Genomic DNA, 26,246 nt, shown 5'->3' on the forward strand with positions numbered 1-26,246 from the left:
GAAACAAAAAGAACTATACAAAGAATCAACAAAACCAGGAGATGGTTCTTTGTGAAAATCAACAACATAGATAAACCATTATTCAGACTAACCAGAGGGCACAGCCTATATCCATATTAACAAAATCAGAAATGAAAAGGGAGATATAACAACAGAAACTAAGGAAATTCAAAAAATCATCAGATCCTACTACAAAAGCCTATACTCAACAAAACTGGAAAATGTGGATGAAATAGACAATTTTCTAGACAGATAACAAATACCAAAGTTAAATCATGATCATATAAACCATTTAAACAGTCCCATAACCCCTAAAGAAATAGAATCAGTCATTAAAAGTCTTCAAAACAAAAACAAAAACCCAGGACCAGGTGGTGCAAAATTCTATTAGACCTTCAAAGAAAACCTAATACCAATACTCTTCAAACTATTCCACAAAATAGAAACAGAAGGAACACTATCCAATTCGTACTTTGAAGCCACAATTACTCTGATACCAAAACCACACAAATACCCAACAAAGAAAGAGAACTTCTGACCAATTTTCCTTATGAATATCTATGCAAAATTAGGTAATAAAATTCTCACAAACCAAGAACACATCAAAACAATCATCCATCACGATTAAGTAGACTTTATCCCAGGAATGCAAGGATGGTTCAAGATACAGAAATCCACTACATAAACACGCTCATAGAAAGAGCCACATGATCATTTCATTAGATGCTGAAAAGGAATTTAACAAAATTCAACATCCCTTCATGTTAAAAGTCTTGGAATAATCAGGAATTCAAGGCCCATACCTAAACATAGTAAAAACAATATACAGCAAACCAGTAGCCAACATCAAACTAAATGGAAAGAAACTTGAAGCAATCCCACTAAAATCATGGACTAGACAAGGCTGCCCTCTCTCTCTCCCTATCTAATCAATATAGTACTTGAAGTTCTAACTGAAGCAATTAGACAACAAAAGGAGGTCAAAGGGATACAAATTGGAAAGGAAGAAGTCAAAATATCACTATCACATCTCCAGAGAACTCCTACTGCTGAAAAACTGTTGTGTCCGGCCAGCGGTTCACATGTCTGGGTTCTGTTCTGGGAAGGCATTTTGGAATCTGGAAGAGAAGAGGGAGCTAGGTGATGTGAGAGAAATATGAAACCAAGACAGTCATTCTGATCAAAGTTCAATTTTAATGTCAGCAAACACGCTTTATAAAGAAGAGGGGAGGCCCATACCTAGCCATGCAAAGTTTCTTTGAAGTAGATAGGTCAGTCTTTTAGTGGGAACTCGTGAAGATTGCAGTTCGGTGCTAACTCCAGAAAATCTTGGAAGACAACAGGTTCTGCCTCAGGCAGGTTGGGCCTCGGGCAGGTAGTGGCACATCAAAGGAGCAGCACAGCAGGTGGCTCCTCTTAAGCGGCGGATGGTCATAGCCAGCTTTGCTAGGCTGGAAGGAGATAACAAAAAACAACTTCAGCAAAGTGGCCAGATATAAAATGATCACAAACAAATCTGTAGCCTTCCTCTACTCAAAGGATAAACAGGCTGATAAAGAAATTTAAAAAAAAAACACCCTTCACAATAGTCACAAACAATATAAAGTATCTTGGTGAGACTCTAACCAAACAAGTGAAAGATCTGTATGACAAGAACTTCAAACTCTAAGAAAGAAATTGAAGAAGGCCTCAGAAGATGGAAAGATCTCCCAAGCTCATAGATTGGCAGGATTAATACAGTAAAAATGGCCATCTTGCTGAAAGCAACATACAGATTCAATGCAATCCCCATCAAAATTCCAACTCAATTCTTCATAGAGTTAGAAAGAGCAATTCTCAAATTCATCTGGAATAACAAAAAAAAAAAAAAAAAAATCCAAACAAACTAACAAAACAAGATTGTGAAAACTGTTCTTAACAATAAAAGAACTTCTAGGGGAATCAGCATCCTGGACCTCAAGCTGTACCACAGAGCAATAGTAATAAAAAAATAAAATTTAAAAAAAAAAAACTGCATGGTACTGGTACAGTGACAGAGAGGTAGATCAATGGAATAGAATTGAAGAGCCAGAAATGAACCGACACATCTACAGTCACTTGATCTTTGACAAAGGAGCTAAAACCATCCAGTGGGAAAAAGGCATCATTTCCAACAAATGCTGCTGGTTCAACTGGAGGTCGGCATGCATAAAAATCCAAATTGATCCATTCTTATCTTCTTCTACAAAGCTCAAGTCCAAGTGAATCAAGGACCTCCACATAAAACCAGATACACTGAAACTAATAGGAAAGTGGGGAAGAACCTTGAACACATGGGCACAGAGGAAAATTTCCTTAACAGAATACCATAGCCTATACTCTAAGATCAAGAATTGACAAACGGGACCTCATAAAATTACAAAGTTTCTGTAAGGCAGAGGGCACTGTAAATAGGACAAAAAGGCAACTAGCAAATTGGGAAAAGATCTTTACCAACCCTGCATCTGATAGAGAGCTAATATCCAATATATACAAAGAACTCAAGAAGTTAGACTGCAACCAGGTGTGGTGGCGCACGCCTGTAATCCCAGCATTCGGGAGGCAGAGGCAGGTGGATTTCTGAGTTCAAGGCCAGCCTGGTCTACAAAGTGAGCTCCAGGACAGCCAGGGCTATACAGAGAAACCCTGTCTCAAAAAAAAAAAAGAAGAAGAAGAAGAAGAAGAAGAAGAAGAAGAAGAAGAAGAGGAAGAGGAAGAGGAAGAGGAAGAGGAAGAGGAAGAGGAAGAGGAAGAGGAAGAGGAAGAGGAAGAGGAAGAGGAAGAGGAAGAGGAAGAAGAAGAAGAAAAAGAAGAGAAGAGGAGGAGGAGGAGGAGGAAGAGGAAGAGGAAGAAGAAGAAGAAGAAGAGGAGGAGGAGGAAGAAGAGGAAGAAGAGGAGGAAGAAGAGGAAGAAGAAGAGGAATAGCTGTCTCCTGAGAGGCTCTGCCAGTGCCTGACAAATACAGAGGTGGATGCTCTCAGCCAACCATTGGACTGAGCACAAGTTCCCCAATGGAGGAGCTAGAGAAAGGACCAAAGGAGCTGAAGGAGCTTGAAGCCCCATAGGAGGAAACAACAATATGAACCAACTAGCACCCTCAGAACCCCCAGGGATGAAACCACCAACCAAAGAGCACACATGGAGGTACCCATGGCTCCAGCTGCATATGTAGCGGAGGATGGTCTTGTTGGACATCAATGGTAGAAGAAGCCCTTGGTCCTAAGAAGGCTTGATGACCTAGTGAAGGGGAATGCCAGGACAGGGAAGCAGGAGTGAGTAGGTTGGTGAGCGGGTGGGGGTGGGGGAGATGGAATAGGGGTTGTCAGAGGGGAAACGGGGATAATATTTGAAATGTAAATGAAGAAATATCTAATTTTTTAAAAGGAAGAAAAAAGAAGAGAAGAGAAGAGAAGAGAAGAGAAGAGAAGAGAAGAGAAGAGAAGAGAAGAGAAGAGAAGAGAAGAGAAGAGACGAGACGAGACGAGACGAGACGAGACGAGAAGAGAAGAGAAGAGAAGAGAAGAGAAGAGAAGAGAAGAGAAGAGAAGAGAGCAAAGAAAAGGAATTGTACCCCATCAGAAGCAAACTCAAGGACACAATTACAGTTTCTTGACTCTTCTTTTCTAATCAGTTAATTTTTTGAATCCCTGACATAGAGACATAAATGCATATGCACCAAAGCTATATTTGCTTTCATATATTCTCTTGGGGGGGGGAAAGAAGTACTTCAAAAGATATATAGCAACCCCTACTTTGACATAAAGCCTTAATTTAATATTACTAATTATGGGATTGCATCTCAAATCCAATGAATACATTTAGCTCTCTGTATTGGAGATAAAATCATTTAACATGATTTGACAAGCCTATGCCTCAGCAACTAATTAATTTTGTTACAACCCACCAATCAATATGCACAGACTAATGCTAACTGGTGATGACATCCTGCCTCCACTGCTATCGATATGCTCCACACAGAAATTTCTGGAAGGGATTTCTGCTAATGTTCTCAGAGGAAGGACCAAATGCCACAGGATGATAGCAAACTTTAGGCTCAACCTCTTTCCACATATTTGCTTTGCTAATTATGTTCTTCCTGCCTTATTTCTGACAGCCTCTACCCTGTGGCTTCAGTTGGTTAAACCTTTACTTATAACATCAGCTTCGTGCATTACCCTATAGCACAACTCAGAGGGAATAGAGTAAGAAGTGTTCCTAACACTCAGTCAGGAAGCCTGGGAGCAAAGAGGTAACATGAGGACATGCCACAGGAAGGAAAAGGAAAAGGGGCCTTCCACCGAGGAGCCAGCAACCACTCAGAGCAGGAAGCTGAGTTGGCCTGGTGAAAACACGTCCTTTATACACCATTAAAGTTGGGTCATCATCGCTTCACGGCCTTTTGGCTAAGATCAAGTGTAAAATTGGGCCATCTTCTGGTAGCAAAGCCTTCTCCAGGTAAAGCTCAGAAGGATGTCAGAGACTCCTCTGGTGTAAGTGTGCATGTTGACAGTGTATGCAGAAAGTGTCCTCTATAGCATTCTTCCCTGCTCACCTACATACTGCTCCTTCCAGGATTGGCTAACCCTGCCTCCTTGTTAATCTGTATGTAATAACCCTGCCTCCTTGTTTATCTGTATGTAACCCTGCCTCCTTGTTCAACCGTGGGCAACAGGCCACCTCCCTATATAATAAACACACTGAGCTTCTGGATGCTGAGGCTTCTTCTCCATCAGAGAGCCCAGTCTACCTCATGCCAGCTCTTCTGTGTTGGCTCTTCATTCCCTTGCCATCCAATTAGGTGAATCCCTGGAGCCATGCAAGGACTCAGGTAACATCGGTGCCACACAGTGTTGCCTGGACACAACAGGACCATGGCACACATAAGATCATACAAGCTACGGCTTCATGCTCAAAACCTGAACAAAGTCAGGCCAGCCCAAATCCCAACATAGATGGGGAAGGAGATCTCATCACCTACACTGGCTGAAGAGCTATTGGCTTTGGATGGCTCCTGGGGTCAGGTGAGTTCTCTTCAGGAATGTGGCCCCTAAGAGGCAGCCCATGTTCCAGTGGATGTCCTTAAACTTGTGCATATACCAGCAGCATCAGGCAAACTCTAGTTAAATAAAAGTGTTCTTGAATTGGGAGTTCAGATGGCAAAGATCCAGGAGGAGCTGAAGGGGAGGCACTGGGCATGGGTTTGATCAAAATAAATTATATAAATGCACAAAATTCTCAATGTATATGTATGTGTGAATGAACACATACATATATATATACACATACATACATATATAGATACATACATATATTTGTAAAACTTTATACACATACACAATCATAAGTTAAAAGAAGGAATAACTATAGGGTGATTTTTCTAGCCAAGCCACTTGGCAGTGTCCCTTAATACAGCTCTTCATGGCAGTACAAGTTTCCTGCTTAGGAACAGGAATTGGCTGCTAATCCATCTACTCCTTATGGAGAAGCCTGCAGTGTCTGGACAGAGTCAGCTACACCATCAGATGAACTCCCTCCCTATAAGGCAGACACATAAAAAGCTATACGTTTTAGGGGCTAATCTACACCCAATATGGTAACCCACCTAGTCCTAAATCAAAACAGGGTGCAAAAACAATAGGTAAGACATAAGTCCTACAGGCAGCTGAGCTGTTTACCAAGTTAGACAATCCACTTGACAGTGGCAGCCTGGAACAATTTGCTTAGCTATCTGCTGAAGGAAGATGTTCCAGCTCACTGGTACTTCACTTGCTAGATGCTTGAATGAGTCCCAGAGAAGCAGAAATCAGTGCCACATTATGCATACAAGAAGTTATGCACGAGTCGCCACCCTGACAGCCAGTTGCTGCCCATCATTAGCCAGTTTACTTATCTTTCCTCGCCTACCACTGGTATGCTGTGCAGTGTGTTTTATCTATGACATATCTGTGTGTTTGACGTGCTTTTGCAAAGCCTCATGCTCTGGTCTTCCTGAGGACCCCTAGCTAGCAATGCCATGAACACATATACTGTTTGCATAACACAGTATCAGCCAACCAAAGCAAAGTGGCAGGCCAACTGATCTCCTTTCATTCCTGTTGCTGTTACAAAAAGCAACTTAGTGGAGGAAGGGCCGTATTGATTATTACAATTTCAGGTTACTGTCCATCACTGTGGGAAAGTCAACACTGGAACTTCAGCTAGTCCCATGACATATCCATAATCAAGAGTAGAGAGACATGAATGTGTGTGGGTTCATTTGCTTGCTCACTTACTAGTCAGCTCATGTAGTTCAGGAAATCCCTGCCTAGGGAATGTTACCACCCACAGTTGGCTGGGCCAACCCACACTAATCAACTTAGGAGAGTCTCCTGTAGACATGCCCCCAAGTCCTAACTGAGACTTCCCAGGTAATTCTAGGTTGCTAGGTTGACTGTGAATGCTAGCCATTGCTCAGGCATTATTATCCATCATAGAATGCCTATGGCACAGATTCTCATTATGTCACAGTATCAGAAACTTCCAAGTCTGCTACTCCCTCAGTCTTTGTGTGGACCTATATTATGCAACACAAACAACTCCCAGTTGATCATATACTTTTCTTGTCGATGTGACCACCTAATTACTTGCAGCAGGTAATTGAGAAAGACCTGACTATCTCACCACAGGTATATTGTGTCTTTGTGTCATTTAATGCTTAAAGAACTTAATTTTCTTCCTTTCATACATCAGAGACAAAAAAAATCTGGTGACTTATTTCAAAAAAGTAAAGGAAGTGAAAGCAAAGAAAATTGAGATGAGCTTGAATCTTAATTATCAGTGTGCCTCCATGCACAGCAGAGCATACGATGATGCTATAACTGCTCTGGGAAGGAAACAGGACCATACTTATTTTCTAGCCCAGTTCACATGGGAATACTTTCTTTTTCACCTAATTTGGGAGCTCACAAAACAGCTCAACTTGTCTGATTCTTTCTGTCTCTAGTTGAAATCTGTTCTTTATCTAGTAGGTCCTATAACAGAAATTGCCTTATACCTTTCCTGAAATGCTTCTTGGCTTTTGTTTTTGTCTTTCTCAGTATTTGCACAGATAAGTGTCAGTGTATAACACACGTCCTGTGTAAAGGCCGTAGACTGGGTCAGAAGGGACATGTGGGATTTCAGCAGATCTTTCTCAAACAGGCTGGGAAATCACTGTTCTTACCATGAGGACACATTTGTGTGGAAATCACACAGAGATCCATCCTCCACCCAGCCCCTCCTCTTCTCATAGAACAGAGCACAAGCATACTGAAAAAGTTCCTGATAGCCAGCATCAGAAGAAGCACATTAGGGGTCAGGCTTAATGGTGATAATTGTGCTCTTATTTCGATAGTATTAAGTTTACCCAACTGCACTGTCTTTATATGCTCTTATAACATCTTTACCACTGTGTATATTGTAAAGGCGGATTTGTTTCCATGTTGGTTACTGTTTATTATTTTAAACACCACCTGCCACTTCTATGATCCATGTCAGGGGATGAACTACTAAAATAACAAAAGAGATAACATCTGTTTGATGTGACTGTCAAGTTCCAGGAGGCCTGTGTAGCTCCAAATGCTGCCCAACCTGGCTCAGAGCTCACACTCAAGCCACAAGAATACCAATTCACAGTTGGAACCCCAGAGGTGAAAAGCTACTTGCTTTGTATTAGTTGTTGGACCTCCACTAAGTCATGTGACATTTCTGAGCTGAGTGTTCCCTTCTGCTAAACTGGAAACAGTGATAGCCCACAAAGTACCAATCTCATAAAGGAATAGGAGTGGAGACTGGTAAGCTATGTTTCCAGTAATACAGAAGCCTGGGCAGATATACACAGACCTTTGTTTTGGCTAAACCTGGATGTGTTTATAAAATGAGGAAAGAAAAACAGGTTCAAGATCGGTCATTTCATCAAGCACCCAAATCCAAGAACGGACATTGACCCCATGTGGCCAATTCCCACCAGGGGTCAACCTGTTGTAAAACATCTCAACTAGGATAAGACAGTCTCTAAAAACATATGTGAAATAAACAAGGCATAGACATCTGTTTGTAAAGGTTAGCAAAACGTTCCTAAGGGAATAGAAGCTGAGCAAACTTGTTTACATCTTTGACACCCCTGAGGACTCTGGCCATTATTATCCTAGGCCAGCAAATGAGACTAAGTCAAGGTGATTTATACTCTAAAAGTAATATAATTTGGGGGTGAGGGGTGGGAAAGAGCTAAATGTGTGAGAGCACTTGATGCATAAGCATGAGAGTCCACAAGACCTGGGCATGGACACACACATATACAGACATACATACACACACACATACACACATACCTACACACATATACACATACACACACATAAATACACATACATATACACACACACATACATACACACATATACAGATACACACACACATATACACATACATACACATACATATACACATGCATACATACACACACATACATACAGACGTACATATAGATAAACATACACACATGCACACAAACATACACACACAGACACACACACACACACACACACACACACACACACACACCTGTAGCCCAGGGCTATTGGGGTGGAGACAAGAGGATAATGGGGCTTTCTAGCCACCAGCCTAGCCCCAGGTCAATGAAAGACACTGTCTCAAGGGAATAAAGTTGAATTTTTAAATTTTCAAATGATAGAACACGACATCCAACATCTCCTCTGGAGTCTGTGTATGTACATGGGTGTGCTTACCACCCACAACCACATGCTCATTCAACATGAATGCAGAAAGGTGGCAGGAGGACTGGATTAATATAATTCATTTATACTAGGAAGTTGATAGGATATTAGTTACAGTGAGATGTAAAACATTGACCAGTGCACAGCTAACTTGTACTGTCTCTGGAGTCCGTGTGTCCCTGGAATAAGCAGTATCCTTGCATGGGAGCCTGTTCTTTCTGCTGCATACAGGATGTGTACTGTACAAGCCAGCACTGGCAACCATGAACTGGAACTTTCTTTACATTCTTACTCTCTGGTTCTGCCACCACGTGGATCCCTGAGCCATACCAGTCTATGGTTAACTTTGAAAATAACTGCACACATGCATTCTCCACCTCCACTCCACAGTCAGTATAAACAAGGAAAAGACATGAGAGTCTGGGAGATAACAGCCATTTCCCAGGGCTTATGACTATATGGCCAGTTTCATTCAGATGAAATCGAATGCATTCTGATATCGGGATTCCTAATTGCTATTAGGAGAATTATTAGTCCGTTCTATGTGACAAGCTCATAATCCACCATGGGCTTTGCCCTCCTGGCTTGATCCTGTGTCATTAAGGCTTCCAGGGGCTCCCAAAACAGCATCAACAATTGAACATCAGGTCTTTGGTATATAAACCTTTGGGAAGAATATGTCATATCAACCCATAACACCATCAAGTTTTGATAATATGCCAGTGTGGACACACATCATTTGTGTTCATGACATATACACATGCAAATACATATAAATGCATACACACATGCACTCACAAACTCATATACCCACACACATAGCTCGTAAACACCATGCACACATGTGCACACACACAAGCACAAAGCACATACAAATGCACAAAGCACACACATACACACAACACTCACTACATAGCACATAGCATATAAATACATAGGAAATATACATATATATAGAATATGCATATACTGATATAACACAGACCACACACACCACACAAATATATAACACACACACAACACACAAAGGCATAACACACATATAAATAACGAACATGTAACACATATACACAACACACACACACACTTATACAGACGTGACACATACATACACATAGTATACATACAAGATGCACACACAGCATACACATGGACACAACACACACACACATATACCCCTATACAAGCATAGTGCACACATATATAATACACATAACAGCATGCATACACATAGACACAACACACACATATATACCTATACAGATGGCACACACACACAGTGGCCACTGTCCAATCTCTAACATGAGCATGTCCTCTCTTCCCATAGCTATTTATAATACTCTGTGATGATTCTCATTATGTCTTCCAAAAGTGTGTTCACGGGGATCTCTTTGCCAGATTGGCATGATCTGTGTATTACCAAAGCCCTGCAAAGCCCTGCTGGAAGGATTCCATGGCGGGGAGGAGGAACAATTGGCAAACTGAGTACATGCAAAGATAATGAAAGCAGCTGGGCCCCATTTAGCCCTTGCCATTGTACATTGTTATCGCTCATTGTTCTGGCTTCCTGTGCTAGTGACATAATTCAACACAAGTTCCGAGCTGGGTTTCACATGGAGGGACTTGAGAGAACAGCAGAAGCATGAGACTAATGGGAAATTAGATTACACATTCACTATAAGGAAACACTGCTCTGGTGCCTCTCGGCATCCCATTTGTCAGCGGCAGCTCTTCCCTGAGATAACACAACCGCTTCCCACCACACTGAAGAACCCTTCACCTCATTCGTTAGTGTGCCATGTGCTCTAACATCACCAGACCCACTAGCGTGAACCGAAACCATCTGGCCAATAAACAAATAAACATCGGGATTCAATGTTATAAAAAAATTGAGATCGGTCAAATCTATACAGATAGAAAATAAATACAGATACCTAACCAGTAATGAACAGGTCGCCAAGCTGTGGTCCCCACAAACTGCTTATTCTAAAGTTGCTCCTTTCCTATTCAATGTTCACTGTCACAGTCACCATCTTGCCTTTACACAGATATGACTGACAGTCCCCAGGCTGAATGACTCAATGGCCAGACTGAGCTTCCTAACTGTATTTGAAAACCGCCTCTGGGTCAGCACTGCCCAGCCTGACAAGCTGTGGATGTGCTCAAGGTCCTGAGGCACTGCAGAGAACCAAGTCAGGCCACGGCAGAAGGAGCACAGAAAATGACAGATGGGTCCACTTGAGTGGAGGTCACAGGAGGGGTGGCCAGCTGAGCCTCTTCCTATAGAAACTGGAGGATCGCAAACACCAGGAAGCTAGAGGCCTGCAAATATCCATTAGGAACTTAGGTCCTGTCAGAATACAGGTCAGGTCTATGAAAAATAACAGGGTGGGACTAACATTGTGGGAATTCTAGTCGGCATTAACTTTCCTTGTCCGTATCCGAGTTTTGTAATTGTAGAAAATAAGAATGTATCCTTCTAGGGGTTGGTTGGAGGGAAATGAGACATTACCTATGGGGTCCTTTGTGCCCTGGTAAAGAGAGTATAGAGAAGCACATAGGCATCCAGACCTCCTTGATGGGGAAGAGCGGGTCTCTGTTAGACAGTAGATGTGGATGATAACCCACATATGTCCCTCTAGCCTCCAGGCCTAGGAGGAAAGCTATGCAATATAACAAAGAAGCATCCTGAAGAAGCCACCTAGAGTGCAACTCGCTCGACTCTCTTTACACATACAAATGCATACACATATATACATGCACTCACAAACTCATATACCCATATATACATAGCTCACAAACATCATGCACACACATACACACACACCCAAAGCACATAGCACATGCACATATAGCACACACATACACACAACACACAGAGACTGCCTCAGAAGGCATGGCTTATAGTTTCAGCGAGATTGGGAAAGGGAGAGGATATGAAAGCCTGTTGTCATAAGCACCCACTTCAGCAGGTCACTAGAGAGCTTATTCTTCTAAGGAGTATGTACCTTTAAAAACAGAGCTTCCTTCCTCCCTCCTTCCCTCTCCCTTCCTTTTCCATGTGAGCACACTATAGGAAGACAGTCATTTGCCAATCAGGTTCCTCACCATATTTGATCATGGACCTCTCTCTGATCCTGAGCATCCAGAACTGTTAAACAGTTCCTTGTTTGAGCCATGTGGTCTCTATGATGCTCTGCTACACAACCTGGACCAAATGGGACCATCGGGATCTCTATAGCAAACACATACAGATCACCATGAACTAACAATGAGCCCATTCATTGAGCAGTAAGCTCTGTGCACTGTGGAATCATGTGTGGGTCTGAGAACCTTTCCACTTCAGCCTTTTAGTACTGAGGGACCTTGAGTGATTATTTAAATTTTCTCTGCCTTGCTGTCTTATTTTTGAAAAAGGGGTAAGTAACAGTGATGTGGATGATGGAGGTGGTGGTGGTGGTGGTGGTGGTCAAAATAAGGAGGATGATGGTATCCACCTTTCCAGGATGCTGGGAAGCCCTCAATGAGTTCATCTACAAGCACCAACTGGAATAGAGGCTGGACACAGGAATGAGTGTTCTCATTAAGAGCCCAGGGCTGAGCAGTAAGAACTCGGGTTGGGAACCAACCAATCCCATGAAACTGAGAACGGTTCTCCACTTCGTTGAGCTTCGATGCTTCTGCGGTAAAATGAGGCTGTAGATCATCAGGGCTTTTATTTAACCTATAGAACTCTTGTCATTTCCCATCCTAAACTTTCCTGCCTAAAATTGCTATAGATGGAAGCAAAGGCCCAGTTTAGCATATGCCGTATTTGCTTTACAGAAGGGGTCAGAGCTGAGGAACTTGGAGTGGCTGGCAGGAAGCTAACTCAAGTAAGCCTTCACCTATGGGTAGGGAAATCTCCGGTGTTCAGGGGTTATTGTCAGGAGTTCACACATACAAGTTCACCTAATAGCACAAATCTACACTGCAAGTGATGCATTGCAAATGCTGTGAAAGACATTGAGGTTCAAAGAAGCTTAGAAACGTTCTCATATCTGGATAACTGATGGGGCCCTACGCCGGGTCCTCACTACTCAGCTTTGGGCTCTCTAGTGTAGTAGCTTGTGCCCAGCCATTATTCCAGGTGGTGCTTGTAGAGCAGCTCATTGAGGTTGTTCCAAGAAAGGCAGATACCATTGCCCCCTTCACCAATGTCTCCATCCTCATCTTTGGCACCTACCTTCTTCCATGCACAGGACAGTGAAGCGGAGAGAGTGTAATTCCCCATTGAAGGCTCCTTGGGTTGAAGTAGTGACCTCTCTCGTGGGCCACTGTCCTAGACACAGAGGCAGGGGGGGGGCGGGGAAGGTCTGCACTGCACATGATGCCTAACAGGTGCAATCCCAGCTCTGAAAGTGACCAGAAGTTCCAGCCTTCCAGTTGTCACTCAGTGTGTGTGAAGAGCTACACCACACTAGACACCAGTCTATCTGATGCCCTGAGGTGAGCAAACAAGGTTAAGAAGAAAATATTTTACAGTTACTTTCCATTTGTAAAGAATACACGTGAAATTATTTTAGATAATTTTACTCTATATTTCACCCAAGAAGAAAAAAGCATTCTTTACTGTGATCTATTTCTCAAGGTTAAAGAAAATACAATGAGCTGAACACTAGCCTCTAATGATCTAAAAATAACTGTTGCACGCCTGCGTTTCTGTGCAGGTACCACTTCCGATTTACGCATTTGAGTTGCTTAAGTTAAATGAACTGTATTAAATTTAACACCACAAATTAATTTGTAGAAACTTTTTTGTTGTTGTTGTTGTTGTTTTGAGACAGGATTTCTCTGTGTAACCCTGATTGTCCTGGAACTCACTTTGCAGACCAGGCTGGCCTCGAACTCAGAAATCTGCCTGCCTCTGCCTTCCAAGTGCTGGGATTAAAGGTGTGCGCCACCATGCCTGGCTAATTTGTAGAAACGTTTGATTGGGTCTTTGTGAATTTCACATTAAGCACCCCAATCCCATCCATCTCTCTCCCCCTCATGCCCACCCTTGCAACCTCCTGCCCACCAACACAGAGAAAAAAATCTTCATGGAAGCTGTAGTGTGTCACAGGGTATCTCATAGTACACTCTTTTGTCCACACTTCTTTGCTTGCCAATGTTCATTGCGATGAGTCCATTGGTCTGGTACAAGGCCTCTGGCTTCTGCTACTCTACCAATACAGAAAACTCCCTAGGACTCCTCTCAGATAGCCTGTTGTTGCCATGTGTCATGGATATCCTGTAGTTTTGGATCTGTAGGTCTAACACCTAACCTCCAGTCATTCGTCAATGAGATAGATGTTGGGGTGGGCTGATTCAAAACCCTTGATCTGGACCTGAGAGGTATCTGAGCTGATCAGCAGCCTGTCATCTCTCCAGCTTTCATGCCTTGGGACCAGCTCACCAGCAACTCAGGCAACCAGGGCCACCTCTACCCTGCTGCCCAGGGAAGGTACAGGGCCCACTCTCCTGAGTATTTCAGAACTGGGACATGGCCATTTCCCCCACTCTCATGACTCCAGGGCCAACTCTCCTACCTGCCTTAGATGGCCCGGGTTGAGAGCATGGGAGGGCATTTCTCCCTTGTCCATGTCACCATGGCAGGCAAGTTTCGGGACCAGCTCTCACATGCTTACACCCTCAGGGCTGGCTCTTACCCTCAGGCCTCGCTGACTTGCACTCATGCCATCAGGGTCAGCTCTACTATGCTGCCCAGGTGAGGTGCATGGGCTGCTTTCCCAAGAGCTGCAGCTGATGAAATAGGGCCAACTCTCATGCTCTCATGACCCCAGGACCAGGTCTCCAGCCTGCTGCGGATGGTAAGGGGTGAGGTGGGGAGAAGAGTATTTCATCCTCTTCCATGCTACCACAGCAGAGACAAGTGGTAGGGTCAGCTTTCTCATGCTCGTATCCTAGACTCACCCACATTCCCACAGTGTGAGGGGCCTGCTCTCCTGAATCCCGCAGTTGCCTAGGAGCAGAGTCAGCTCTTCTACTTTCCTGCTCCCTAGGCCAGCTCTCTCACGACTCCCAGGTGAGAGGTAGGGCCCGTTCTGTAAAGCTCGCAGGCATCAATATAACTCCGGGTGCTAGCCTAGACCAGGGATGTCCCCCTGGCCTTTGGTGGTAACCGACCCCTGTGCTGCAGGACTACAAACCCAGATAGTCACATTCCCCTTCCACCCCCCATGGCAGCACAGGCCAGGACTTCACCATAATGCCAGGAGTTATCATCAGCTACTCACATCAGGCTATTCCTCACTTCCTTCAAGTCCCCAGTTCTGCCTCTGTTCATTGTGCCAGCATCCCTCTGTATCTCTCTCTCTCTCTCTCCATTTCTCTACTACTTATTTGCTCCTCTTAGTGGCATCCAGAGTAGCATCTTGGAGTGTCTGGAGTCACCTCACAAGTGGTCTCAAGAGTGCTATGCCCTTCTGGGGCATTATGGCACCAGACAGAATTCAGCTCAGACATGGTCTGTTTTCCCTGGGCTGCATGGCACTGGACTGGTGGTCATCTCAGGCTATGTCCGTGGTCCATGGCACCAATCTGGTGGTCCTCTTGCTTGACCCTTGGCAGCTGACCCTACCATATGTCTCTGGTGGGAAGGTGTGGACAATGGTGAAATACCCTTCTCCCTCCTTTGATCCTCACCACCTGTGGCATGCTGCAGTCCTGGTCCTAGAATCCTGAGAGCAGGAGATCTGGCCCTGTCGCTCACTAGCTGCAGTTGGGTGAGTGTTGAGAGCTTTTGGTGCTACTTATAGGAATTTGACATTTGTCACTGAGCTCAAGCAAGTAAGTAGGCTCAGGTAAGAACGTCAGAAACAGTGACCATGGGGCTTTGTTTACTGCTTTGTTTAATTACTACTTGTGTGATCTCTTTGCTTACTCTCTACTTGATTACTATCTTGTGTGATCTTTTTGTTTGCTACTTGGCTTGATTACTTTGTCTTTGATCTAAGAACTGACCATGTATTTTTGGATGTACCTAGAATGATATAAAAGCAGGCTGGAGAGACATAGAGCTGCTTCAGCTTCAGCACTGGCTGGGGTCGGGTTATCATTTTGTCTAATTGTCCTTGTCTTTTCAATCCTCACTCCCTCCCTTGAGATCTGGTTGACGGACTGAGCTGGCTTGGTCAGGAAAGCAAAGGGGTACAAGCTTGCTTCCTACCCAGCCTGCCTGAGTGGCCCCTTAGAAGGGTTGTCTATCTCGGGCTCACTTTTGCTAGAGTCTCGTGGTCACAGGCAGGGTTCTTCTAGTTTCTGTCTTGCTCCCAGTCCTGGAAGCCTTTCTGAATATGCTTGGTGGTTGTCTCAGGCTACCTGGCTGTCCCAGATCCTCACTCCAGACTGGTGGTCATCTTGGGCTCATGTTTTCAGGGACTGTTAGGCTACTAATCATTGAGATGTCCACAGATCAGAACGCTGGGAAAAACACAACCTATCTCCTCTCTGCCACCTACTGACACACATGTGACACAGCAATCACACTTACCATGCCTCTAGGGGCAGGGTACAAATTAATTTGGAGAAATTAAATCCCTTCTGAATTTGGTAAGTGTCACAGTAACAAAGTCAAATGTTTCTGGAGGGATTGAGCATATTGACTATAGTTCTTGTATTTCTCTTTTTCTATCCTCCTCTTATTCCGCTCTTGGCAGGCTACCCCAGACAGCAAAGAGAAGGGACATCATCCTGAGAGTTCTTTAAAAGACAATTAAACCACTAAATTGGTAATGTTCACAGACCAATGTGTACAAGCACTGTTGCTCCACCCCTATATGTATTCCTTGCCTATATGTAGAGTTTCCAGTTATAATTCTGAAACTGACCATGGGGCTGTTTCTGTGTTGCTGAACTTCCTCACACTGATGCATGTTCGTTCTTGTAACTCCCAAGTGGGAAATATCTATTAATATGGCTGTCCTTGTAGTAGAAATATTTGTTATTGGGTAAAGGAAACGATAGCCATTCACTCCATTCACAGGAGCAGACTGTATAATCCAGTTTGATACTTCAATATGTAAACCGTTACCCCTCCCCAAAAAAAAAGAAAAGCAGCAATATAAACACCTGAAAGTGAGGAGATGGAGAGAGAGGGAGAGAGAGAGGAGAGAGAGAGGAGAGAGAGAGAGAGAGAATGAATGAGATTTCACAAAACAAGGACCAAGTAAGACAAAGAGAATGAGATTTCACAAAACAAGGACCAAGCAAGACAAAGAAAAAGGCACCACATTGACACCGCCTAGTGAGTGTGTCCTGGTGACATGTGTGCCATCATCACAACAGAATTCCCCAGACCAGAAGGTTCAAGCATGAAGCATCTACTTCTCACAGGACAGGAGGCTAGTGCCTACGAGAGCAAGTTGTTGACTGACTCCACTTTCCGTGAGGATGTACACATTTCCAAACTGTCACGTTGTAGAAGAGAGCAACCTGACCCCTTGGTTTCTTTTCTGAAGGGGACTAAAGTCAACAACAAGGTCCAGACTTCATGACTTGATCCTTCCCACCAAGGTATCCTCCTCTAATTTTATCACGTGGGATAAGAGCTCAATCTATGAACTAAAAGCAGGGGACACAGCATCTAATTTATACTGTGATTTTTTAAAAAAAAGAAAACTGCTATTACTTAAACATTTGTGTAGGTAATCGCTTTTTGGGTTTACAAATAACTGGGTTTACAAATAACATATTTCCTGTGCCTAGGCAAAGATAAAATAAAATAAAATGCCACATGGAATAAAAGCTACAGAATAGGAATACTATAATATTGAGCAAAAAAAAAAAAAGAAGACTTTTATATGTACAAAACATTTTTAGTCTTTTGAAACAAGTTACAGGAGCAGAATATCTTATTGACAGCAAAACAAACTATTGTGATTATAAATTTTCACCATCTTCCATGTCCCTTGCTGCTGTTTCATGTCTGTGTCAAGAGCATCGTGATTGATTTCTCATCCCACTGTTCTGTCTTCCTATTTATTCCAGGTTGTGAAAACGGAACTGTGAAAAAGAGAGTGCATATAGAAAAGATGTGTAGTGGTCAGGAAAGTGTGCCTTGGGCGATCAAATTATATGTAACATCATTAGATGTGACGAATCCTTGGATGCATTCTGCAATTGCTGCATGTCTGGCTTCTCCCCGGGCCTCGCTGGGAAGGACTCAGACACATTTGGACTAAGGACAGTGTGCTGTTTCTTTTGTCAACTCATTAGCGGCTTCTGTGTGCCCATATAAAACATTCATCATGGCCATCTCCCTCTTGTGCTTTTTTTTTTTTCTGTTGAAAAGAATGAAAGTATCAAATGCGCCCAGTGGGATGTGTTCTTCTGTGCTTGATAATGCAAAGGAGACAAAGATGGAAAGGTCCTGGACCTCAGTTGTAAAGAACTCTATATTTCATCAGAGAGAAGGTCTGTGGATGTGAATAACCATAGTCCAGGTAGACATAGGTAACAGTCAACAGAGAGGTGAGCATACGGGTTTAAAGTAATCAAGAGCAGCATTGGTGCTGGTTAGAAAGCCCATGCTCAGGGAATTCATGAACTTGTATCCTTTCTGAGGGTATAAGGGACAACTGTAAGAAGGAAGCAGAATTTGAGCTGGCCATTAAAGAATGGGGGTAGTACTGAAAGAACATGGGACATTTGCCTTTCTGCATCTGGGTTACCTCACAAGCTATGATCTTTACTAGTTCCATCTATTTACCTGCAATGTCTATGATTTCATTTCTCTTTACAGGTAAATAGTATTCCATCACGTACAGGGACCATTTTCATGACCCATTCCTCAGTCATAGGACATTTAGGTTCCTATGTATTGTGAATTGAGCAGAAATAAACATGGCCTAGCAAGTATCTGTAGAGTAGGATTGCACTCCTGTGGGCGCATGCTAAGGATTGGTATGCCTGGGTCATATGGTAGACAGAGTTTTAGTTTGTTGAGAATTCTCCATACTGGTTTCTACAATGTCTGGACCACTTGCATCCCAGCGGCAGCGGATGAGGGGCCTTTCCCCTACACTCCCTCCAACATCTGTTGTCAGGTGGTCATCACCTTTGCCATCCTGATTGGAGTAAGATAAAAATCTCAAGAGTTGTTTTGATTCCCATACCCCTAATTGCTAGAGAGAATAAACTTTTTTTTAATATTTCTTAGACATTTTTTTCTTCCTTTGAGGTTTCTAGTTCTACATCTTCAGGTCTGAGTACAAATAATGGAGTCACTTCAGAAACCAGAAAAGTAGAAAGGGGTCGCGGGGTGTGGCAGGAGAACAACAGGGATAGGAATAGCAAGGTGAAAGTGATCTGGTGGAAATAAAGGAGTAGGAAAAAAGGAGGGGACTGGAATATAGAGGAGAGGAAGGTAAATATAAAAGAAGGAGGGAGAGCCTACAATAACAGTAGGATGTCTGAATAGGTCAGAAGGAATCATAACCATCCCTAAAAATGCCTAGGATACATGTAAGTTAGTGTATAAACATATATACATTTCAGCTGAAAGTTTGTCATCTGGGCTAATAATATTCCCTTCAAGAGTCAAAGACTACCTATCAAAAAAAAAAAAAAAATCCAACCCCAGGTTTGACAAGCCCTCTTTTGAGTTGTTAGCCAGAGTTGTTCAAGAGACTCCCAAACATGATATGCTATTGCTGTTGCCATTGGTTGCTGCCTAGGGTGGAAGGTAAGTCTCTATTGCTGAAGGCACCATTGACTTTATACATAGGGTCCAAAAGCATCCAAGTGGAAGTGGCCTAAAAGCCTCTTCCCTGAGTACCAGCTTCATGGTACCAGAAGTCTGTATGCAAGCTTCCAAACAAAATACTGGACAACCAACAGTCCTACCCAGATATGACACCTATGAATCACATCAATGAACAGCATGTCACCTAAGGGTGCACTATTGGCACACATACACTGACAGTAATAACTCTATAATTAGACATAAGACCATTTATGAACAAGAGGGTAATCATGACTGGTAGCAGAAACCCAGCCAACTAACCAAGGCTACTAAAGTCATAGACCATAAAGAAGAACCTATGACCCCCAGTTTTCTAAAACAGCGTAATTCTTAACTAGATTCTAGATATTTGTCCCAATACCACAAAGCATGGTCAGCAAAACCAGCATCAGCAAAGCCCAGCAATGACCAGCAAAGAATGGCAAGGCAAACCAATACCATACAGCATCATCCACTGTCTTTCGGGTTATAATTATACTCTTTCCAACGTCACATGTTCTTGCAAGTGTGCACTCTAGCAAACCATCACATGCCCTTTTCCCAGGCTGCTTCCAGAAAAACACCACATGACACAACTGAGTCACCAAAGAAACCAGAAATTTCCACTTCAGCCTACAATGTTCCTCTACTCTTTGCTTGTTCTTTATACAATGTTATTTTGTTTTGTTTTGTTTTTTCTTTTTTGTTTCTTTTTCCTTTATTTTATTAGATATTTTCTTTATATACATTTCAAATGCTATCCTGGAAGTTCCCTATACCCTCCCTCCACCCTGCTCCCCTACCCACCCACTCCCACTTCTTGTGCCTGGCATTCCCCTGTACTGGGGCATATAAAGTTTGCAATACCAAGGGGCCTCTCTTCCCAGTGATGGCTGACTAGGCTGTCTTCTTCTACATATGCAGCTAGAGACAAGCTCTGGGGGGTACTGGTTAGTTCTAAGATGGAACACAGGGCCCCCAATAGAGAAGCTAGAGAAAGCACCCAAGGAGCTGAAGGGGTCTGTAACCCTATAGGTGTTTTGGTTTTTCAAGACAGGGTTTCTATGTGTGCTCCTAGTTGTACTGGAACTTGCTCTGTAGACCAGGCTGAACCAGGCTACTTTGAATTCAGAGATTCCCCTTGTCTCTGCTTCCCAAGTATTGGGATGAAAGGCATACACCACCATATCCTGCTCCATATACAATTTTTTAAATGTCCAATACTGGAGTATGAAATTAAGGATATCACATGTTATAAGAAAGGTCCTTCCCTCATGGACACTTTTGCAAAAGCTATGGGTTAATCAAAACTGGGACAAGATCCATGGTCTGTGCTCTAGTCTATCAGTTTTCCAAAAATGTGCCCTACCAAATAGCACAGTGCATATGTCCAGATGGCCATGGCAATCTTGATAACAGCAAAAAAAAAAAAAGCAAAAAACAAAACAAAAAAAATAAAACTGGCATATGTAACAATATGATTTAAATAAGTGTGAGACTGTACCCTAGCTGAGGAGCTATTGGTGATCAGTGTGGGGGTGGGGGGGGGGAACATGGCTGCTGATGGGGGACTCATGCTCAGACAGACAGCACTAATTGGACTCAGTGGGTTTCAAAAAGAGAAACAAAATGAGAAACTTGGGAAGATCCAGGGGGAATGGGAAAGGAGGACTGGGTATAAAATCAAAATGTGTGTGTATGTGTGTGTGTGTGTGTGTGCATTGTATACATACAACATAGTCAAATATAAGTAAAATTTTCATTTTAATTTGAAAACTAATAGTTTTTTTAAAGGAATTAAATGAGTGGTGTAGCTCTCTAGTAATGACACGGGAAAATATTCTCAAGTCATTTTAAGCAGAAAATCGATGTCTAGGGCTATGCAAAAAAAAAAAAATATTCTCCAGTTTTGAATATAAATCATGTGTACACACAGACATTCTGTTAACATACTTTTTATATATGAAATATATATGAGGAAGAGAATCACAAAGAATGCCATGTAGACACCTGCACGCATAGATCCCTGTGAGTTGTGAGGCATGCTTATATCCTAGAAGCCAGTTCAACTATAGTACCTGGTCCTGACAGATGTTCTGAATTGATTGAATGCTAGGTTGTTTTCTGTTATCTTCTTTCTTCTATAGTTTCTCATAATGATTCCGGTATAGTCAGAAAATTGAACGGTCTTAAAAATGTATCTGGATCTGTGTCAGAGCTGGGATGTTCAATTTCATTTGCTTCTGTCCTGGGCAAATGTAAGTGATTTTTTTTTTTTTTTTGAAAAGCTAGCCTCTGAGGATGCTGAAATGAGCCCATCTCCAGGAGCAGAAACAAGGGTAATCATGGGAAAATAAAAGAAAGATGCTAAGTGCCAGCTTCTGATCCTCCTCAGCTTCCCTGTGACGGGCTTGCTTTGATGTAAGCAGCGACTGTGAGTCTGGTTCCATTGGAGAAGCCCAGGACAAGCAGGACCTGTGGTCCTTGTTCTCTCTCCTTTCACAGCAGGCGGGCAGGCAAGGCTGTAATCCAGGGTGCAGATGCTGGTATCAGCCCAAGACTTTGCCGAGATTGAGGTTATGACCGAATTAAACCCTCTCAAGGAATAGACTTCCATTCTCAATGGTGATAATAGCTTTTCTACCTTTCTCAGTGTTTCTTGTTTTTTCCTAATGTTTTTCTGCAGTAGAAACACCACAAAGAATCAAAGAATCTTCCTCCCAGGTCCTCCACTTCAATAAAGAGGGAAAATTAGTTACTTTACATGGCCGTGACCAAAACACCCGACGGAACAATTAAGGAGAGACAGTGATTATTTTGCCTCGCAATCCACACTGAGTCACTTGGGCCCACCCTTGTCAGCAGAACATCACGGTGAACAACATAGGTAGTGGGGGATAGCTGAGCCCTCTGTGGTGGATAGGAAGCAGGGAAAGAGGAAAGTGTCAGGAACAAGATGCACCATAGACTCCCCTCCCCCCACTGACATACTCTCTCTATCTGGGTTTCACCTCTCAAAGTTCCCAGAACCTTCTAGAACATTGCCACCAGCTGGATGTGAAAAGTTCCTGGAGAGACACTTCCTATTTAAACCACAAAAGGCCATGGCAAATTTGATATGCCCTCACATCCTGAGTTTCATGTGACCAACATGGTGGGGGCACCATATCCCCAGGGGCATGGAGAGTGGTGTGCTCCTTCCCTCCACTTCCTCCCTGTGTGTATTTCTAACACAGCCAGTGCCACAGTCATGTGTGGCTTCTGGTCAGAATGTAGACTCAAAGGAAGCACAGCTCTGAAAAGAGATCTCCATCTTCCACAAGTGTCCAACCTGACTGGTTCTGTGGTGAGTCATTTTATGTGAGTCAAGTTGGCTTGACTATAGTACCCAAATAATCAAAGTTTATTCTGGGTGACTCTGTAAGAGTATTTCCTTAATAGTTAAACTGATGAGCTTTGGATAAAGTAGAGTGCAGACAATGAAGTAGGTTGTCTATATCCAGCCAGAAAGCTGAATACACAAAACAACCAGGCCTTCTCAAGCAAGAAGGAATGCTCCACCAGAGTCTTAAACTTCAAGTGAAGGGTCCAGTCTCATTCTCCAGCCCAGCATCTACATGTGGGCTTATCAGTTTCTATAACCATGTGTCTGAACCACAGAGTATCTATCAATAGATCTATCTACCTATCATCTATCTATCTATCTACCTACCATCTATCATCTATTTATTCATCTTCTCCCTCTGTCTCTCTGTACATACATACATACATACATACGTACATACATACATAATACATACTACTCTCTTGCCCTCTCTGCATTTTTATGCATTATATATACATATATATGTAAAACACACACACACACACACTGGGTGTGGAAAATCCTGGTTGATACTACCTATCACATATGCTTTCTAGATTTTCTTGCCTGAGTCTGGAGCAACTTCTGCAAACCCCAAGCTTAGATTGTCACTCCATTAGCACCTCTGTACAGACTTTGTGGCTTCTGGGCAGCTCACCCCTGGACGGTTCCTTCAGCCACTGCCTCTCCATTCCATGTCTACCTTCAGCTATGCTGTGCTTTATCCCTGCATATTATCTCACACAAGCAGGAGGAATCACTAAGAGACAAAAGAAGGACTATGCCTGGTAGTCAACTTGCTTGCTGTTGTACACAGTTTCCCTGTTGTCCGTACAGCCTGTCTCCCATCCAATACCCTTCTCTTTCTGCTTTTTGTTTGGACCCAAGGAGACTGCGGAAGCATCTGTAAGTTGATAGCTTACTCTGCAGATCTGGCTGCCCTTTGGTACCCTACTTCAGCAATGCAGAAAAGCAGAACAGACAATGAAGGGCATTCTGCTATACCTGCCAGAGATGTGGGGTCAGAGGAAAAGGACTTCCACAATAATGAGTCTGGGTACCTTTACATTAGAATTATGTTGCACTGACATTTGGTATACTCATATCAGAAAAGTTTGCTGGCTGGCTGGTTGCTCGGGTGGTTGGTTAGTTCGTTGTTACCTCTGCACTTGGACAGATAAAATGATAACTGAATAACTTTCTTTGGGGTGAGCAAAGTGTCAATATGTCATGTGCTATAACGGAGCTGAGAAACCACGAATGGACTACCTATGGTGGTAGGATGCAGACACAAGGGACTAGACATCCACAAAGCAGGTGTGGTGGCCTGAATGAAAAGTCTCTGATAGGCTCAGGTATTGAACACTTGATCGTTAACTGGTGGTACTGTTTGGGGTGGTTTGGGAGGCATGACCTTGCAGCAGGAAGTAGATCACTTCCTGGGCAGGTTCTGAGATTAGGTAACCTCACCCGACTGACACTTCAGTGTCTATGCGCCATGCTTCTGGATTAGATGTGATCTCTCGGCTTCCTACTCTGGTCATTTTGCATTCTTGCTCTGTTGCCATCCCTCCCAACCAAGATAGACTCACATCCCTCTGGAAATATAATCCCAAATAAACTTGTCTTTCTTAATTACATAAAAGTAACTAATGTGGGGGGTCATTCTGCCAGCACTTAAAACACATAGGGGAGAAATGCAGCATCTAAATGAAACATTTTATTTGAGAAAATAATTTTCTTGATTTTTTTTGGTTCATTCAATTAAAGATATACATTGAGTATCACCTGTCATATAACCAAAAAGAAATGTACTTTTCTTGTGTCTTAATGCACATCATACATCCAGTCTTAAATAATATAATTAGGCAGGTATCATCATCTTAATCAAACACTGTGTTACTTAGGCAAGACATGGGGAGGGGAGAAATTTGTTCAAAGAATACCTGAGTAACATCCTCCCCTGACAAGAAACTCAACTTTCAAGGAATGGGATGTATACAGCACAGAAAATTTCACCAGATCCTGCATAAACAAATCTATATTCCATGGCTGAATTAGGCCCTTCAAAATCCTGGCGTCCATTACAGATCTGAATCTGCTAAAGTGTGTACCATGTGAAGGTCCTTCCTTCAGCCCTGAGGTCAATAGATTGGGAAAAGGCCACATGAAGCTGGTAATGAAGTAGACTCAACACAATGCTCAAGTACACGTAATAAAAATTCATTACCTGACATAACATTTTCCCTGAGGCTCCTATGGGCTCTAAAGGGCAGGTTTGCACGTAATTAAATATCAAGGAGGTGTATAAGGGACTCTAAAAGTCTCTTCCTCAGCCTCTCCCCCACCCCCAGCTTATGACTGTTTGGATAAGATTATGTCTCAGAAACAACCACCTTCCCCCTCCCCCATATTCTTTTCTCCACAGTAAGTAAAGACTATCAAACAAAAACAGACACAGTAGGGTGAGAAGCCTCAGAACAAGGAATATTGTAGGGTTCCATAAGACTACCTTAATGTAGCTCTCAGCATACTGACTGAACTCCAAGCGTGGCTCGCTCGGAACACAGCTGGGAGTGCCCTTATCTTGCTGCTGTACCCAGCATACCTCTTGGCTTCTCCTCCATGGCTTACCCAGTGCTTGCCTTCTTCTTGTGATGCTCTTACTGCTGTTTCCTTCCTTCCATGCCCCTCACTGTGGTTTCAGGCTCTATGCCCTGGCTCAGCTCCCAGCTGATTTGTGTGCTGCGACAAGCCAGCCCTGCCTTTCAGAAGCCCCTTTCTGAGCTCCAAAGTCTCCAACTTGTCTGGAAGGCCTAAGAAGGTGTCTAGTTCAGGCTTTAAATGCTACATCTGCAGAAAAAAAAAAGTGCAATGGCTAGAAACTCAGCTCTCAAGGATTCCCGGGGCTCCAACTATAAATACTGTACCCCAACTCAAGTTTGTGAGAGTACATAAATGAAGGTACTCCAGAGTGATAGGTCACATAGTCCATAGAGTTGAAAAAGGATATACTATTGGAGTTGGCACCCACTCCGTGGAAGCAGGCAAGTGACTACTGCAGTGTGGACTGCCAGCCTAGAGACCTCTCCCAGTGGTACAGAGGAGCCCAAAGGCTGGCCATGGAGGGGCCCCCTCCTGCTCAAAGACACAGCTTGTTCTGTTTGAGCCCTTGACTTAAATGATTCTCATCTACATTCTAGTGGACAACTCGCTTTATTCAGAGTCTCCTTCTGACTTAAAGGCTAATAGCATCCAAATTCCCCTTGAAGTTGCTACCTAAATTAAACACAACACACCATAATACTGTGGATCTGTAATTAAATTATAATAAAGGTTTTAAAAA

General features: G+C 43.0%; 1 long non-coding RNA gene and 1 other non-coding gene across 2 annotated transcripts; both read right to left on the reverse strand.

The window, feature by feature from the left end:
* Nucleotides 1-1,174: 1,174 nt before the first annotated feature.
* Gm40463 lies at nt 1,175-25,743 on the reverse strand. The gene is made up of 2 exons (XR_870171.1): nt 25,535-25,743; nt 1,175-1,451 (listed from the first exon to the last, which is right to left on the reverse strand). It is a non-coding gene; the product is annotated as a predicted gene, 40463 (long non-coding RNA).
* Gm24469 lies at nt 16,193-16,323 on the reverse strand. Its single transcript, XR_003947701.1, has one exon. It is a non-coding gene; the product is annotated as a small nucleolar RNA SNORA17 (small nucleolar RNA).
* Nucleotides 25,744-26,246: the final 503 nt, after the last annotated feature.

Source organism: Mus musculus, chromosome 8, assembly GCF_000001635.26.
Source record: "Mus musculus strain C57BL/6J chromosome 8, GRCm38.p6 C57BL/6J".
Classification (NCBI taxonomy): Eukaryota; Metazoa; Chordata; class Mammalia; order Rodentia; family Muridae; genus Mus; species Mus musculus.